Raw genomic sequence first — 13647 nt, 5'->3', positions numbered from 1 at the left:
AAGACGCCTTCCAGTATCCAGGACCTGGGGAGGGGCTGGAGGGTGCCTAACGGCTGGGTCTGGTTGGAGCTCCAGGTGAACCTACTCTCGGGCCTTGAACCCTGGGGTCTTTGTGGGAGGTGTCTGGCACAGAGCTGGAACTCCCGACCCTCACCCTGGTCATGTTAGAGCCTGTGTTCATTTCAGGCCAACATCTGCAAGACCAGGAGTGAGTCTTCTGTGTGTGGCATGGCTTCCTGTGTCACCCTGTGGAGTAGGAAGAAAGAGTGACTTCAAGGCACCCTATATGAAGCATAGACAGAATGAAACTGTGATGACAATTTAAGATCAGTTGTCTAGGTTTTGAGAGTTCAGCAGGAAACTCGAGTCCATAGTGGAAGGCAGCGTGGCTTGGTAGGACAGGCAGCGTGGCTTGGTAGGACAAGATGGCGAACTGGGAGACCACCCTGACACTTGTTGTTGTGTCAAATAAGAGTCCCTCAATGATGGACTGTTCTTTCCCAGCTTTTTATCTGTTTCTGTAGCATTGATGGTTCTTCACTTTTCTCTCTCTCGACTTCTACCTTGAGTTGTCCTCGCACCCCTTCTGTTAGGCATATGCTTCTTTATGACATCATTTCTGATGAATTTTTTATATGGACCCTTGTGCTTTTGGTGGCACTTTACATACCATAATGCCAGCTGTCCTCTGAGGGAGAGCAGCATACAATGCTGCTGCCCATCTAGACTGTTGCAGCCTAGCTGAAAAAATGCCCAAACTCTTCATAAGAGAAAACAGAAGTAGTTGATGATTTAGGTCAGTTTTAACTGCAGACCAGGCTGGTATGGTGATTAATTTATTAACCTGCTGTCTGCTGTTGAGCATGCATGAATATGGCATCAATGCAGGTAGTTTTAAGTGGCCAGATAGCTGTCTCCTGTCTCATCTGGCTCCTGGTGTTTTGGGCACAGTCAACAAAGGAGCTGAGAGCAGGAGGGCTGCTGCCTTCTTGCCCTCACTTGTGAAGTATTTTCTCCCCAGAATATTCTCTTTCCGTAATCCATCTTGTACACCTGGTACCACTTCAGATAGCCATCGCTGTCCATGCTCAAATATTGTAAGATGAAAAGATCACTGAAAAGTATTGGGACTGTCCAAATTTAAAATAAACAAATCAGTGTATTTTCAGAAACAGTTTTCCCAGTCTGAGGCCATTTTCCATGGTGGTCCTCTTGCTTTGGACTTAGAGCTGTGTCGGGGTGGACTTCAGGGTGGACTTCCATTCATCCCAAGCTCCCACCCCTCCTCCACCCTTTCTCTCCATGCTGGGTGGGTTTCTGGGCCTCACAGAAAAGGCCTCCTGCTTTGTTGTGTGCTCTGGGCCACTTGCTGATCCTGTTGTCCTCAGCCTCAGCCACCTCTGGTTTGGTGGCTCAACACATCAGCCCTATTTGCATGTTGGTCTGCTCAAAGCCATCCACACTCTCCATTCTGCTCTGCAGTCTTGTACTTTTATTCACTTTGCATAAGTCAGGTTTTTGCTTGTTTGTGTAGGCCAGAGAGAATACAGTGGTACACTACAAATTCAATATATTCTCTGCCAAATTCAGGAAGGTTCACACACATATTCCAATTTTTGTGTGTTCCTGGGACAAAAAATAAAAATGTCCATTTTGACAGTATTGGATTCTTACTCCCCTGAAGTGGGTCAGCTGCTGTTTGTGTGGGGGAGGGGGTGTGTGCTGCATGCTCTGATCTGAGACAAGTCCTGTCCCTGCTTTATAAGAGACCATTTCATTTATTTCTGCCTCTTGGAGGCATTTATAAACACACCAGGCTGCTTCTTCCTTCAGATGGGCAGCAGGTAGGCTTGGGTATGAACAGGGAGTGCTGTCTCCTCCCTTCCTCCCTATCTCCTGCTCCTCCTGAACCTCGTAGAATCTCCCATTTCCAGCCGGAGGCTTAGCCTGTGGCTGTTCTCAGTGTTCCATCTGCCTTGGCCCAGAGGCTATGTTTTAAAACTTTTTTTTCATTATTTGAGTGTTCTTCCTTTGAAAACCTCCTGCTGACAGTATTCCTTGCTGTCCCCTCCCCTAGGTTTTCTCAAGAGTACCCCCAAGAACTTCATTTGATGTTCTTTCTTTGTGTGTCCCCTACATTATTTTCTTTCATGGCTCCAATGTCCACATTAATACAGCAATCAGATCTGCTCCCAGAGCCTCTATCTGTTCTCAGTAGCATCTCTCTGCATGCAACTGCCCTTTCTGACCCTGGAATGTTCAGACCTGCTTCTTTACCAGTATTTCTGTTCATTCATTTCTTAAATCCTCGGTGCAGGCCATGTGCCAGATGCATGCTAAGTTAAGCATCAGGGCTGAAGTGGTGCACCAAGTAAGGCACCGAGTTAAGTGGGAGGAGGTACACTGAACAGAACATCAAAACTGGACACACAAGTTATGTTTGGTGTGCACCATGAAGGAGGCCATGGCATGGTGGGAGAGCATGTGATGAGATGCTCCTTCAGTGCCTGGAGTGCTGGGAAAGCTGACGCATAGGAAGTTCTCCATAATGGCTCCATTCTCTGGGTCCTTTCTACTCACAAGTGACGTGAAGATAGCAGTGCTGGCCTCACCTTGGAGGTTGATGAAGAGTCAGAATCTCTGGTTCCTGACACAGAATCTGCCTTGTAACTGGACCCTAGTGTCCTTGAGATTGAGAAGCACTGCCCTAGGCTGGATTCTAGCATTTTCTTTGACTCTCTCCTATTATATTACTCTTGTCTAAGATATTTCACCTGTTTCTTGGATTAGTTCTTGAATTCCTTTACTAATTTAGAATTTGTATTCACCTGTTCCTGGTCGGTCTGTTGGATTCTTTTGTGCACAATTGCCCAATGCCTTCTTCAGGTCTTCCTCTTGCCTGTGGTAAGCTGCATAACCAATGCAGAGTTCTCTGCTTAGCATTGAAAGCTCTTCATGACTCAGTTCTGCCTCCTCTCAGGTGCACAGCATGTTTCTATGACCTCAGCAGAGCATATGCAGCACATTCATTCTTTTCAGAAATATTTTCTAAGCATAGCAAACAGTCATTTTTAGCGATATGGACAAGTAAGTGTATTCTTATTTTTCTTAATGTTAAGTAAGAGTATTATATACTTTATGAAACTATGAAACTTTTTAAAAGTTTATTTAGCCTCTTACTTTGTTGAGTGATTTTGCTATTTTTTAATTTTATGAAATACCGTTGCTTAATTTTATGAATTAAAATAAGTGAATACTTGTTACCTTACAAATTTCTTTGAACTGTGTCCTGGTTGGTTGTGATCTTTAGTCTCTATTGATCTTATTGGTGTCTTCAGATTTCATCATTTTCTTTTAAATTTCAAACCAATTTCTCTATCCTGTTATTCTAATCTCATAAAGATCCTAAATGTCATTGCCTTTCTAGTGCACCATGTCTTGATTTGATCACTCTGACCCTGTGTTGGCTGAGTTACTACCTGTGTTCTTTGTCCCTCTGAGTACCCATGGTCTTCATCATATGGAGAAGAGGGTATCTCCCGCCTTGTGATTCTGGCTCAGCCCTGAGTTCTACTGTGGTCATTGGGATATTAGCAAAAGTGACCGGTCAAACAGAGGCTTAAAGTGGGATTTGTCCTGTGTTTCTACCATCATTTGCACAAGAACCTACCCAGGACTTGGAGATGGTCCAGAGTGAGGACAGAGGTGAGGAGGGACAGACCTGTCTGCACCTTTTTTCCAGGATAGAGCAGATCAAAACACACAGACAGAACAAAGGAGAAATTATTGTTATTTTGAGTTTTGGTATTTTGCTGTACCGTTGTAAGAAAATAGCTAAAACACAGACTGAGAACATAATATTCCAAAGGGGAAGTCATTATTTGTTTGTTAAGAATCTGAGCATCACTGTTGATTGCTAAGCTGTACTCAGCCCTTTTCTGAGCCCAGGGCTCCTTTGTCCTCCTCCTCCTGCCTCCCCTCCATGGTTGCTCCTCGGCCACTTTTTCTTGCCAGAAGGACCACAGTAGTGGCCTCCTTGCCTGCCTTCCTGATGCTGGGTCCCTCTGTCTTGAGATAGTCCAAGCCTCAGATCATGTTACTGCCCTGCTGAACCCCCCGAGTTCCTCTTGGTTGGCTCCCTGCCTGCCCTTCAGCTTGCTGTCTCCCTCTTGTGTCCCTGCTCTGTGCTCCTCCCTCACGGTCCTGTTACCTTCTGAAGGAGGTGAGACCAGCCAAGAGAGGTTTGGCTGGCTGCAAGCCTGTCATGGCTGGAGTGCCCTCTTCAGGCCTGCCTCTGCTCTCTCCCTCTCCACTGAGCCCTGTGGAGTCTCCCTGTCCAGTCAAAAACACATCACCCTACTTCGTCTACTTTCTGAATTGTAGTATCTATCATGATCTGGAGTATTTCTGTGTGCATTCTCTTCTGCCTGTTGGAATGAACAGAGTGAATGCCTGTTTTATCCTCCTGTGTTCTTAGGCCTTAGGGACTCAGTAACTATTGCTTGCATTAATGGATAACTACTTATTTTAATTTAAAACATTGTCATTTTGGTCAGTTGGTAAGTTGTATTGCTTTAACCATGTCAGCCTTTTTCATCCATGGTTGTGTGTGTGTGTGTGTGTGTGTGTGTGTGTGTGTGTGTGTGTCTATGTGTACAGAAATTTAAATATACATGAAAGATAGTTGTAGATGAAAAGGATCTGTTTTAAACCAGTACTTTTGATTATTTTATTTCTATTTTTTCAAATAATGTTGACATTCCCTTTTATTGACTCCTTTTTTTAAGGACATTGCATCAGATTATGTCATGTGATGGAGTCTCTGAGGTCACCTTTTACCTGTCCATAAACCTATAATTTCATCTGTGGGGTTCTTATTTCTGAAAGATTATCAGTAAAAATCCATATTCATTTGGAAAAGGGGGAAAAACTTTTTAGGTCTACTCTTAGTGTGTGTGTGAAGTTTCTGAGAGAAATAGACGTCACCCAGTTGACCTAGTGGGATTCACAGGGAAAAGTAATGACACCAAAGAAAATATACAGTTGGAGAAAAGGAATTTGTGGGGCAAGTGATAGATTCCCTACCTGCAAGTGTTTCAGTTATATAGTGAAAGAAGTAGAAAAGCAAATACACATACACACCCACTTTTTTCCATATTTGCTTCAAATCTGTATTTGATTTTGTTTTAAAGAAAACAATCTACACTTTTAGGAACTCTGTGTGTCCCTCCTAAATTCGGCCAGCCCTAGGTGAGCATCCTGTGAATCTGCTCTTAAGCCACATGGCTTGAGCACAGAGGAGGTGTGCAGTTCGACTGGTCAGGGTTTGTTCTGTAGCCATGTTTTTGAAGCACCTTCATTCTAGTTACCCTTTAAACTCAAAATTTATTGAGGATCCAAAGAGCTGTTTTCTTATGTAGGTTATATCTATCAGCATTAGCTGTATTTGAAACTTAAATTGATAATTTTATATAATGTTTTAATGTAATGAGAATAATAAAACTATACATGCAAACATAAATAAAATTTTAATGAAAGAATACCTGTATTATCCAAGGAAGAAATAAGCGGGAATGAAAAACCAAAACCAGCACTTTTAAGTGGCTTTTTCATTCTTTGAAAATGGTTTTAAATATTGGACTTAAAGGACAACTGCATTTCCAGCTCTGCTTCTACATATGACCTCTGGAAAACCCCACCTTGACCTTGGGAGAGAGTGACATTTTTGAAATGATCTGAGGCCTAGGGTCCCCCAGGCCTATCTAGCTTACACTTAGCAAACTGCCCTTGTGTGTGGATGGTGCCGCACTCCTGTTGTCACCCTGCTGCGTCTTCTGTGTAACACTGCCCTTTAGGTGTGTCCTGTTGCATGGGGCTAATGATTCACATTCACTAGTGTATGGGCAGAACTCTGTTCTGTGAGCAATTATTCAGTTCTCTGTTGTCTTGTTGTGACTCATTTGGAATTGTGCACAGCTGTCTTACTTCATGAAGCAGTGCTGTGCTGCTGAGAACATTCTCAAGCATCCTTTTGAAACTTTACTAGGAGTAAAGGAGGGAGAGGTGCTGCAGCCCGCTTGCTGGGGGCCAGGTTGCTGGGCCGTGGGTTGTGCATTTTCATCTTCCACTCTGCGACATGCCTCCAATTGCCCTTGGAACTTCTGTCCATTTATGGGCTTGAAGTAGTGTGTATTGAATTTTCATTTTTCCACTAGGCCACCACCTTTTGCTTTGTTGTCAGGTTCTGTGTGTTGTGAATTTCTGTTCTGTCTGTGTTGTAATCAGGATAGTAGTGAATGCATCTAGAATTCCTAATGTATAATAATTATGTTCTTTAGTTCTCTTATGGAATTTTCATTGCTGATTTTTGTAGCTTCAATTTGTTGTTGGAATTCTTCATCTTTCACCCTTTTATATACATCTGTTTTCTCCAATATTTTAATCACAGTTATTTTAACCTCTGGGTAATTTTTCAGCCTATATTAATTATCTTTTTTCTATGGATTACTCCTCTCTTATTCTTTGCCTTTTCCTATCTAACAATATTTTATTTGTATGTCAGATGGTGAAGGATGATCACAGTGGCAGAGAAGGCTTTCCCCCTCCCTGCTTGGCCCAGCTGGTGAGGAACTGGTGCAGGTGAGAGCAAGCTGGGCTGGGGTCCTTGCTGACCTTGGGAAGGCCTCTGCTTCCTGTCTGTGCTTGCTTGGCATGATTCAGCTGGTCAGCTCTGCTCATCTCCGATGACTTGCTAATTCACTTCCCTGGGAGATGTTAATGTGTGGTGCTTTTGGCCTTGATTCCTTACACATCCTGGAGTTTTGTGTTTAAAGCAAGCATTCTGGCTTAGCAGAATTCTTCTCTCACATGCCGCCAGTGGAGCCCTCAAGGTGGCTTTAGACACACCTGGCCTGGTCTCTCAGGCTTCTAAGCACAGCCCACAGTTTAGCAAAGTCCTTTAGTGAAAATGAACCTTGTGTTCAGGACCCATCACTCATGCACTCTGCTCCTTAAAAGGGACACACTGATTCCTACAAACTGTGCTGGCTTTGCTCCCTTGGTAGAGTCCCTTAAGGCAGCCCAGTCACAATTCTTAGTCTGCACCTGTAGAATTAGCATGTGTCCCCAAATCAACAAATGACCCCTGAGAAGAAACCAGCAGTCACTTTGTTCCTCACTTTGAAAGAGCTCCTGCTCTAGAGTTCCAGTTCCTCTTATTTCTTTGCTTTAGCAACCCCCTCGTGTTGGTAAAAATACAGTTTTCATTTTTCTCTCTCAGTTGCCATTTGCTACAGGGGAGGTTGGTGCTGGAGCCTACTGTGCTTCGCCCTGCAGAAGGCCCTTGACTTTCCTTGTTTTACTGAATTTATGCCTCTGCTCAATAAGTTATTTCCTTTTTAAAAAGTCAATTTTGCCCCTGCCCTTATTTCTCTGAACAATACAAATGCATGTTTTAAGCCCTTAGCAATTTACTGAGTTACTTTAGCTTAGACGCAAGTACACGCTACACTTTTGGGTTTGCTGTCTTCTCGCTGAGTGCTGAGTTTTATTCCCCCTCTTTGGAACTCTGTTATTCTTACTCCATGGGTTATTGATCACCTTACCATTCTGTCCCCTGGGTGACCAACTATGAGGGCTGCAAATGGGAAGGTAAAGTTTCTCCTGCAAGCTGCTGACTTTTAGATTCAATATTTACTTGAAGTAGTCACTTGCTGTCTCCACTGTGACTAGCTCTGTGTGCTACACTGAGCATACTCCCCACGTTTTTAATTTCATCTTTCTTTTATTGTTGTATTGGCCCAGCCCCTGTCCCAGCTTTGGTTTCAGACAGTGAGTCCTAGTCTGGAGGTGGGGGACTCCTAGTTTCTTTACTCCCACCAGCAAGCACCCAGGTGCCACCTCATGCTCTGGGGCAAGCAAGGCTCAAAGGATGTGGCTTTTCTGTTTCTGACTCTTCTTTTCTTTGGTCATATCTTTCTTTTGTTTTCATGTTCCATATCTCTGGGCTATGTTTTAGCAAGGACTAGACAGTTGATAAAAATGTGAAAGTTGGGCTGGGGAGGTGGCTCAAGCGGTAGCGCGTTTGCCTGGCATGCGCAGCCCGGGTTCGATCCTCAGCACCACATACATACAAACAAAGACGTTGTGTCTACCGATAACTAAAAAATAAATATTAAAATTCTCTCTCTCTCTCTCTCTCTCTCTCTCTCTCTCTTAAAAAATGTGAAACTATTGTAGTCACTAGGCAAAAATTCAGGGACACATATTATCCCACATTTTGGGCAAACTTTTTCTTATTTTAATTTTCAAGTACATTTACTAGGTTCTTTTGGTTTTCTTTTTAAACTAATAGGTAATATTCCATCCCAAACTGGTTGAAAGTACTAATGATACTTCTTTTTCTTCTTCTTTTTCCACATGCTTTAGATAATGATTGGGATAACTTTGTTTCTAAGAAAAGAAGATAGATCTAAGTTTGTTTTCCAAGAGAATACATGATATATTGATTGAAAATTACTAGTACTTTAATTTTTTTGCTTTACTCTCATCTTCTATAGGAACTTAATTTTTAAAGTCTGGGTTTTTTTAGAGAATTTAACAATTTGTTAATGAAGAGATGGTCAATGATTTCAGAAGGTACTCAGTGCTCAGAACTGCTCTTTAGAGCACGCGGACCTCATGCTCTGGGCAAGTACTCTTCCACTGAGTACCTGCACAGCCCCTAGATTTATACTGTTAAATTTAACCAGATGATAATGACATTTCAGCTCCAATATTCAAAATAGATAATCTGCTAGTGCTATTTGGTGTCAGTCAACTGTCACTATAACAAATGTCTGAGCTAATCAACTTTGAAAAGATTTACTTTAGTTCACAGTTTTAGAGGATTTAGTCCCTGATGAGGTGAACCCATTGCCTTTAGGCCTCAGGTGGGACTAGTGGCAAAGTATAAGGACTCTCCTCATGGCCTGGTGGTAAAAGAGGATGAGGAAGGGGCAAGGGTCCCACTGTCTCCTTCAAAGGCCCCCTTCATGACCTGAAGACCTCCAAGTAGGTCCCAACTTTTAAGGTTCTGTTACTTCCAAGTAACAACAAGTTGGGGACCTGACCTTTATCACATGGGCCTTTATGGGACATTTATCTAAAACATAGCCTAAGTGTAATCTGATTTTTAAAACTTCTTAAAATCAAGGTAATTGATGATAAATGTAGAAAAAAGTATAGATACTTTAAACAGTGTCTTATCTGAGGGTACTTTGGGTGGGTGCACCTTGGTGACTTTGCAGTAGCAAGCATGTATCATGCAGCAGCAAGATGAAACCTGCAACAACAGTCTTTGTGTATTGAAGACACATTCTGATAAATCACAGAAGATAATTGCTGACACGTTCTTGCTCTGTCCTCGCAAGGTAGCAAAAGGATGAGCCAGCTTCTGAGATCTCCTTTAAAAGGGCACTAATATCCCATTCCTGAGGGCTCTGCCCCTCTACCCACTCACTGCCTAGAGGCCACCCCTGACACGTTGGAGGCTAGGATTAAATCTGTTAATCTTGGGAGAAATGCAGACATTTGGACCATAGCTAGATGGTTGTTTATGTTCATGCTTTAGGTGTGTTTGAAGGAGAAAATAGATTAGCACATACACCAAATATATTTGATTTATGAGACAAATACCTTACATCACTGTAACCATCTCATCAAAGGTGAAAGTCACTGATTAAAAACAGCTGCCAGTTATATCACTCCTTAGACATACTTTTTAGGGTTCGCATATGATTCCCTGTGTTTATTACTTGAGAATTTTGGTTCTTTATCCACTTTTGGAAGTAGATCAGCTTGAAATAATATACTGCTTTTAAATAGATCAGTAATTTTAGTTTGCTATTATTGTATTCAAAATTTTCTCTTCTGCCCCCATTTTATTTCACCAGATGCACACAGTTTTTCAGATAAAAACTATTTTTCCTTCTTACTGCACTATTTAGGAGACTTAGGAAGGGGTAAACAATTGCATGATAAATCAAAATCTTTGTATATTTAGAGCAGAATGAGAAATCGCTCCTAAAAACTGTGTTTCAGTAACATTCCATGATTATTGCATCAATATTGCTTTGCTCATAGGCCAGGGAAATAACTGGAATTTTAGCATTAAGGGAGTTAAAGATTTAAGTATTCTCACTTTTAGAATCACTAGAAAGCACAGTGCGTGTGTGTGCATGTGCAGAAAACTTGAGGAGTTCTGAGTCCCAAGTGCAGTGCAGTGGGACAGTTGCCTTTTTGCTCAGAGTGTGAGTCCCAGAACCTTTCTCTGCTCCTTTCCACCCGGCTTGTCCTCCTGTCTGAGTCCTGTCTGTTTGCTTCTCCTCACATTCCTACACTGTGTTCTCCCAAGTCCATAACAAAGAAATGCCTTGTGTTGAGTCAGTGCATGTTGGTGCTATTTAATAACAAACAGGATTGAAGAGTTTATCTCAGAAAACATGCTGGAGACACACATTTGCTTAGGGTGTGGGTCTTCAGTGATTTTTTTCTATCCTTATTTCTTTGTTCCTTTCACACTCTCTCTCAAAGATCAATGAATTTAATGAAATATAACTTTGCCTCCAGTTGAAAGAGTTAGCTGGTCCTATTATTTGAACAAAAATAGTGGACCTAACAGCATTTGAGGATTGGGGAAGTGTTGGGAGCCTATGGTGGTTAGTTGAAGTAAACTGTGACCTTCAATTGAACAAGTGTTTAAAGAAGTAATGCTGTTTATTTCAAATAGCTGCAAATATTTTTAGTTTTTTTTGTATTGTCCAACTTTTTCAGAATTTTTAAATCATTTACTTTGTGTTGTTAGGGGACAAACCCAGGGCCTCACATGGTAGGCCAGGGCTGTACTGAGCCACATTTTGTTCAAGTTTTAGTTATCAATATCTATTATTTTTAACTTTTTAGTTGGAAATACATGGTTTGGGGAAATGCTCTTGCTGGCATGAAATAGAACTATTATTAATATTAAAAAAAAAAACACACTTTTCTCAGAAGGTGCACTTCCCTCCATATTACAGTGGTCCAGAACCAGTGGCGGTGAGGTGGTGTGTGGAGGGAGCTTTTCCTTTGAGATTCTTATGGTGACAAGCTGACATACTCACCAGGAGCTTGACAGCTAAGGAACTGTGTGACCCTTGCACTCGGAATTGGAATACCAGGTTGGTACAGGATTGTTTCTTTAGAGCACCTCTGAAGTCTAAAGAAAATATTGAGTCCCCACTATTCCTCTGAAGTTACCACACTAGGTTTTGCCACCTTTGAAAAGTACCCTTTTTCTAATGATGATACATTTTTTGTTTTGTTTGTTTTTGTGTAGGTTTAGCAGGTCCCTGGAGAGTAGTTTAGTTTGTTTCTTCCTAGAACTCAAACCAAAAAGTACACAGTGGGCCATATTCAGTCCTTGGACACAGTGAAGTAGGGGCAGCACTGCAAAGATGGTAGGAAGCAAAATGGATGCGTTGTGAGTATAAGATACAGAGTGTGCCTAAAAAAGTCCAAGTATGTCAGGAATTTAAGAAAGTAACTAATGTAAGGGAAAATTTTATAGGAGGTTCTATATCAGAGTTCTCCTGAGAAACCACTAACAAATAGATTTATTATAAGGAATTAGCTGACAGTTATGGAGGGTTAGAAATTCCAGCTTCTGTCATTAGCAGGCTACAGACCTGGAAAACCAACAGATAGTTCCAATCTGAATTCAGAGGCCTGAGAATCCACAGAGCTGGTAGTTGACGTGTTAGTCTGAAAGTTGGCATTCTCTAAACCCAAGAAGGACTGAGTTTTTTGAGTCTGAAGACAGGAAAGGCTGGTATCCCATCTCAGGCGTCAGGTGGCCACATCAGCTCTCTCTTCTAGGCAGGCCTTCAACTCCTCCCCCAGGAGGGGAGCAGTCTGCTCACTGGTTCACCGATTCAGAACCACCCTCACTGACATGCCCAGAGCAATGTTTGACAAGTGCCTGAGTACCCCCTGGCCCAGCCAGAAACTAAAACAGCTCCCTTGGAGCTGAGTGTGAGCCAGCAATGAACTGTTGAATTTACTTTTAAAGATGTGACACTGGAACGAATGAGCTCTGTTCTGGATATCAACACTAAAATAAACCTACTTGTTCATTCATTCAGTCAGTAAGTATTTATCGAACCTCACTTTTTGTAGGGTCCTTTGCTAACTGCTAAAAATGTATTGGTGAGTGATATGTAGGTGGCTCCTTCTTCCCCAGTTCCTTGGTTCCTTAGTTAATTACAGTCGTGATGGACCTTGAGGGCTGTTCTAGAAGTACAGATGTTGAGATCCTTACCTGGTAGCTTTAGAGCAGTGTGTTGCAAAGACCTGCTTGGTAAGTGACACCTGGGCTGAGCTCTAGGGAGTGGAGAAGAGGGGTGAACACTGTAGCAGGGAGCAGACAGCTGGGCAGGTCCTACATGTGAAGGGCTGTTTGCCCAGAGCCAGGAGCTCTCCAAGGACATGAGTGCGCTCACCAAGAGCCGATGGCTGGTCCTGTCCTAGAAGACAGAGACACAGGGTTTTGACTCAGTGTGCTACTAGGAGCAGATGGCACCTTCCATGAAAATGAGCTTGTCTAAGAGCATTGGAACCTCCAGGTACCAATTGGGAAGAAGACATCCCATTAACAAGTATCTTTTCTAAATGAATTGCTCAGTGGTATACAAATTAAGGATAGCATCAGGCCCTGAGTTCTGACTTGGCTGACTTCTTGCTGCTCTGCAGTGAGCTGCAGGTTTTGTTTTTCCAGAGACAGATTAACAGTAGTAATTTATCAGTTTTATTTGCATTCAGTGAAATTGACTCTCTGTGGAATACACTTCTGTAAGTTTGACAGATACACAGTCATGAATCCTCCCCAGTGATGATAGAGAGCAGCTGTCACCCCCACATTCCCATTTGCTTCTTTTTTGTAGAACCCTGCCCTCATGCCAACCTTTGGAACCACTGACCTGTCCTTATAATTTTGTTTGTCTAACTGTTGTATACATGCAGTCTTACATGCAGTCTTCTGAATGTGGGTCCTTTCATTTACAGAATGCATTTTAATATTTATCCAGGATGTATGAGGTATTGAGTTTTTTCCTTTAATGACAGAGTGGCCTTCTTTTGTATGGATACTTAGTTTGTTTACCCATTCACCAGCAGAAGAAAATCTGGGTTGTTCCCAGTTTGGAGGATTATAAATAAAGCTACTATTAACACTTATGTACATTTGTATGTGTGAGTGTGTGTGACTGCAAGTTTCAGTTAGTAATACCAGGAAGGGGCATTGCTGAGCCCTGAGAGGTGCATGTTAGGAAGCTCCAACCTCACAAGTGATTGTGCAGGTGGAGGTGGCTGTGTGCATTCTCTGTAGTGGCCCAGACCCTTGCTGTTTTCAGGATTCATTCCGTTCAGATTGTCTATGGTGTCTCCTGGTAGTTTTGATTTGAATTTCCCTAATTAATTAATAATGTTGAACATTTTTATGTTTAAAGATGTAACAGTGGAATGAATGAGCACTGTTCTGGATATCAAGTATAAAGTAAACCTAATCTGCCTCTGAAAAACCAAACCTTCAGCTTACTGTGTAGCAAGGAGTCACCCTCGTCAGAACTCAGGGGA

The 13647-nt window shown here is 42.2% G+C and overlaps 1 protein-coding gene and 1 long non-coding RNA gene across 13 annotated transcripts in view; one reads left to right on the top strand and one right to left on the bottom strand.

Moving 5' to 3' along the window:
• LOC120888244 (uncharacterized) overlaps positions 1–13647 on the top strand; it is a 160472-nt gene that overhangs the window by 2093 nt on the left and 144732 nt on the right. For 8 of the 12 annotated variants that reach the window (XR_013432239.1, XR_013432238.1, XR_013432241.1 and 5 more), the window contains 2 exons: positions 6563–6639; positions 11055–11195. This is a non-coding gene — a long non-coding RNA (uncharacterized LOC120888244). Of the gene's footprint in view, positions 1–3427; positions 3706–6562; positions 6640–11054; positions 11196–13647 lie in introns of all 12 variants that reach the window. The other 4 variants (XR_013432237.1, XR_013432242.1, XR_013432233.1 and 1 more) reach the window with 3 other exon arrangements.
• LOC101965612 (regucalcin-like) overlaps positions 1–13647 on the bottom strand; it is a 237350-nt gene that overhangs the window by 86055 nt on the left and 137648 nt on the right. The gene's annotated exons all lie outside the window — the stretch shown is intronic.

The sequence above is a fragment of the Ictidomys tridecemlineatus genome (genome assembly GCF_052094955.1).
Source record: "Ictidomys tridecemlineatus isolate mIctTri1 chromosome 1 unlocalized genomic scaffold, mIctTri1.hap1 SUPER_1_unloc_4, whole genome shotgun sequence".
Classification (NCBI taxonomy): Eukaryota; Metazoa; Chordata; class Mammalia; order Rodentia; family Sciuridae; genus Ictidomys; species Ictidomys tridecemlineatus.
Note: the sequence above shows the minus strand (reverse complement) of the source record. Positions and strands in the feature narration are given on the sequence as shown.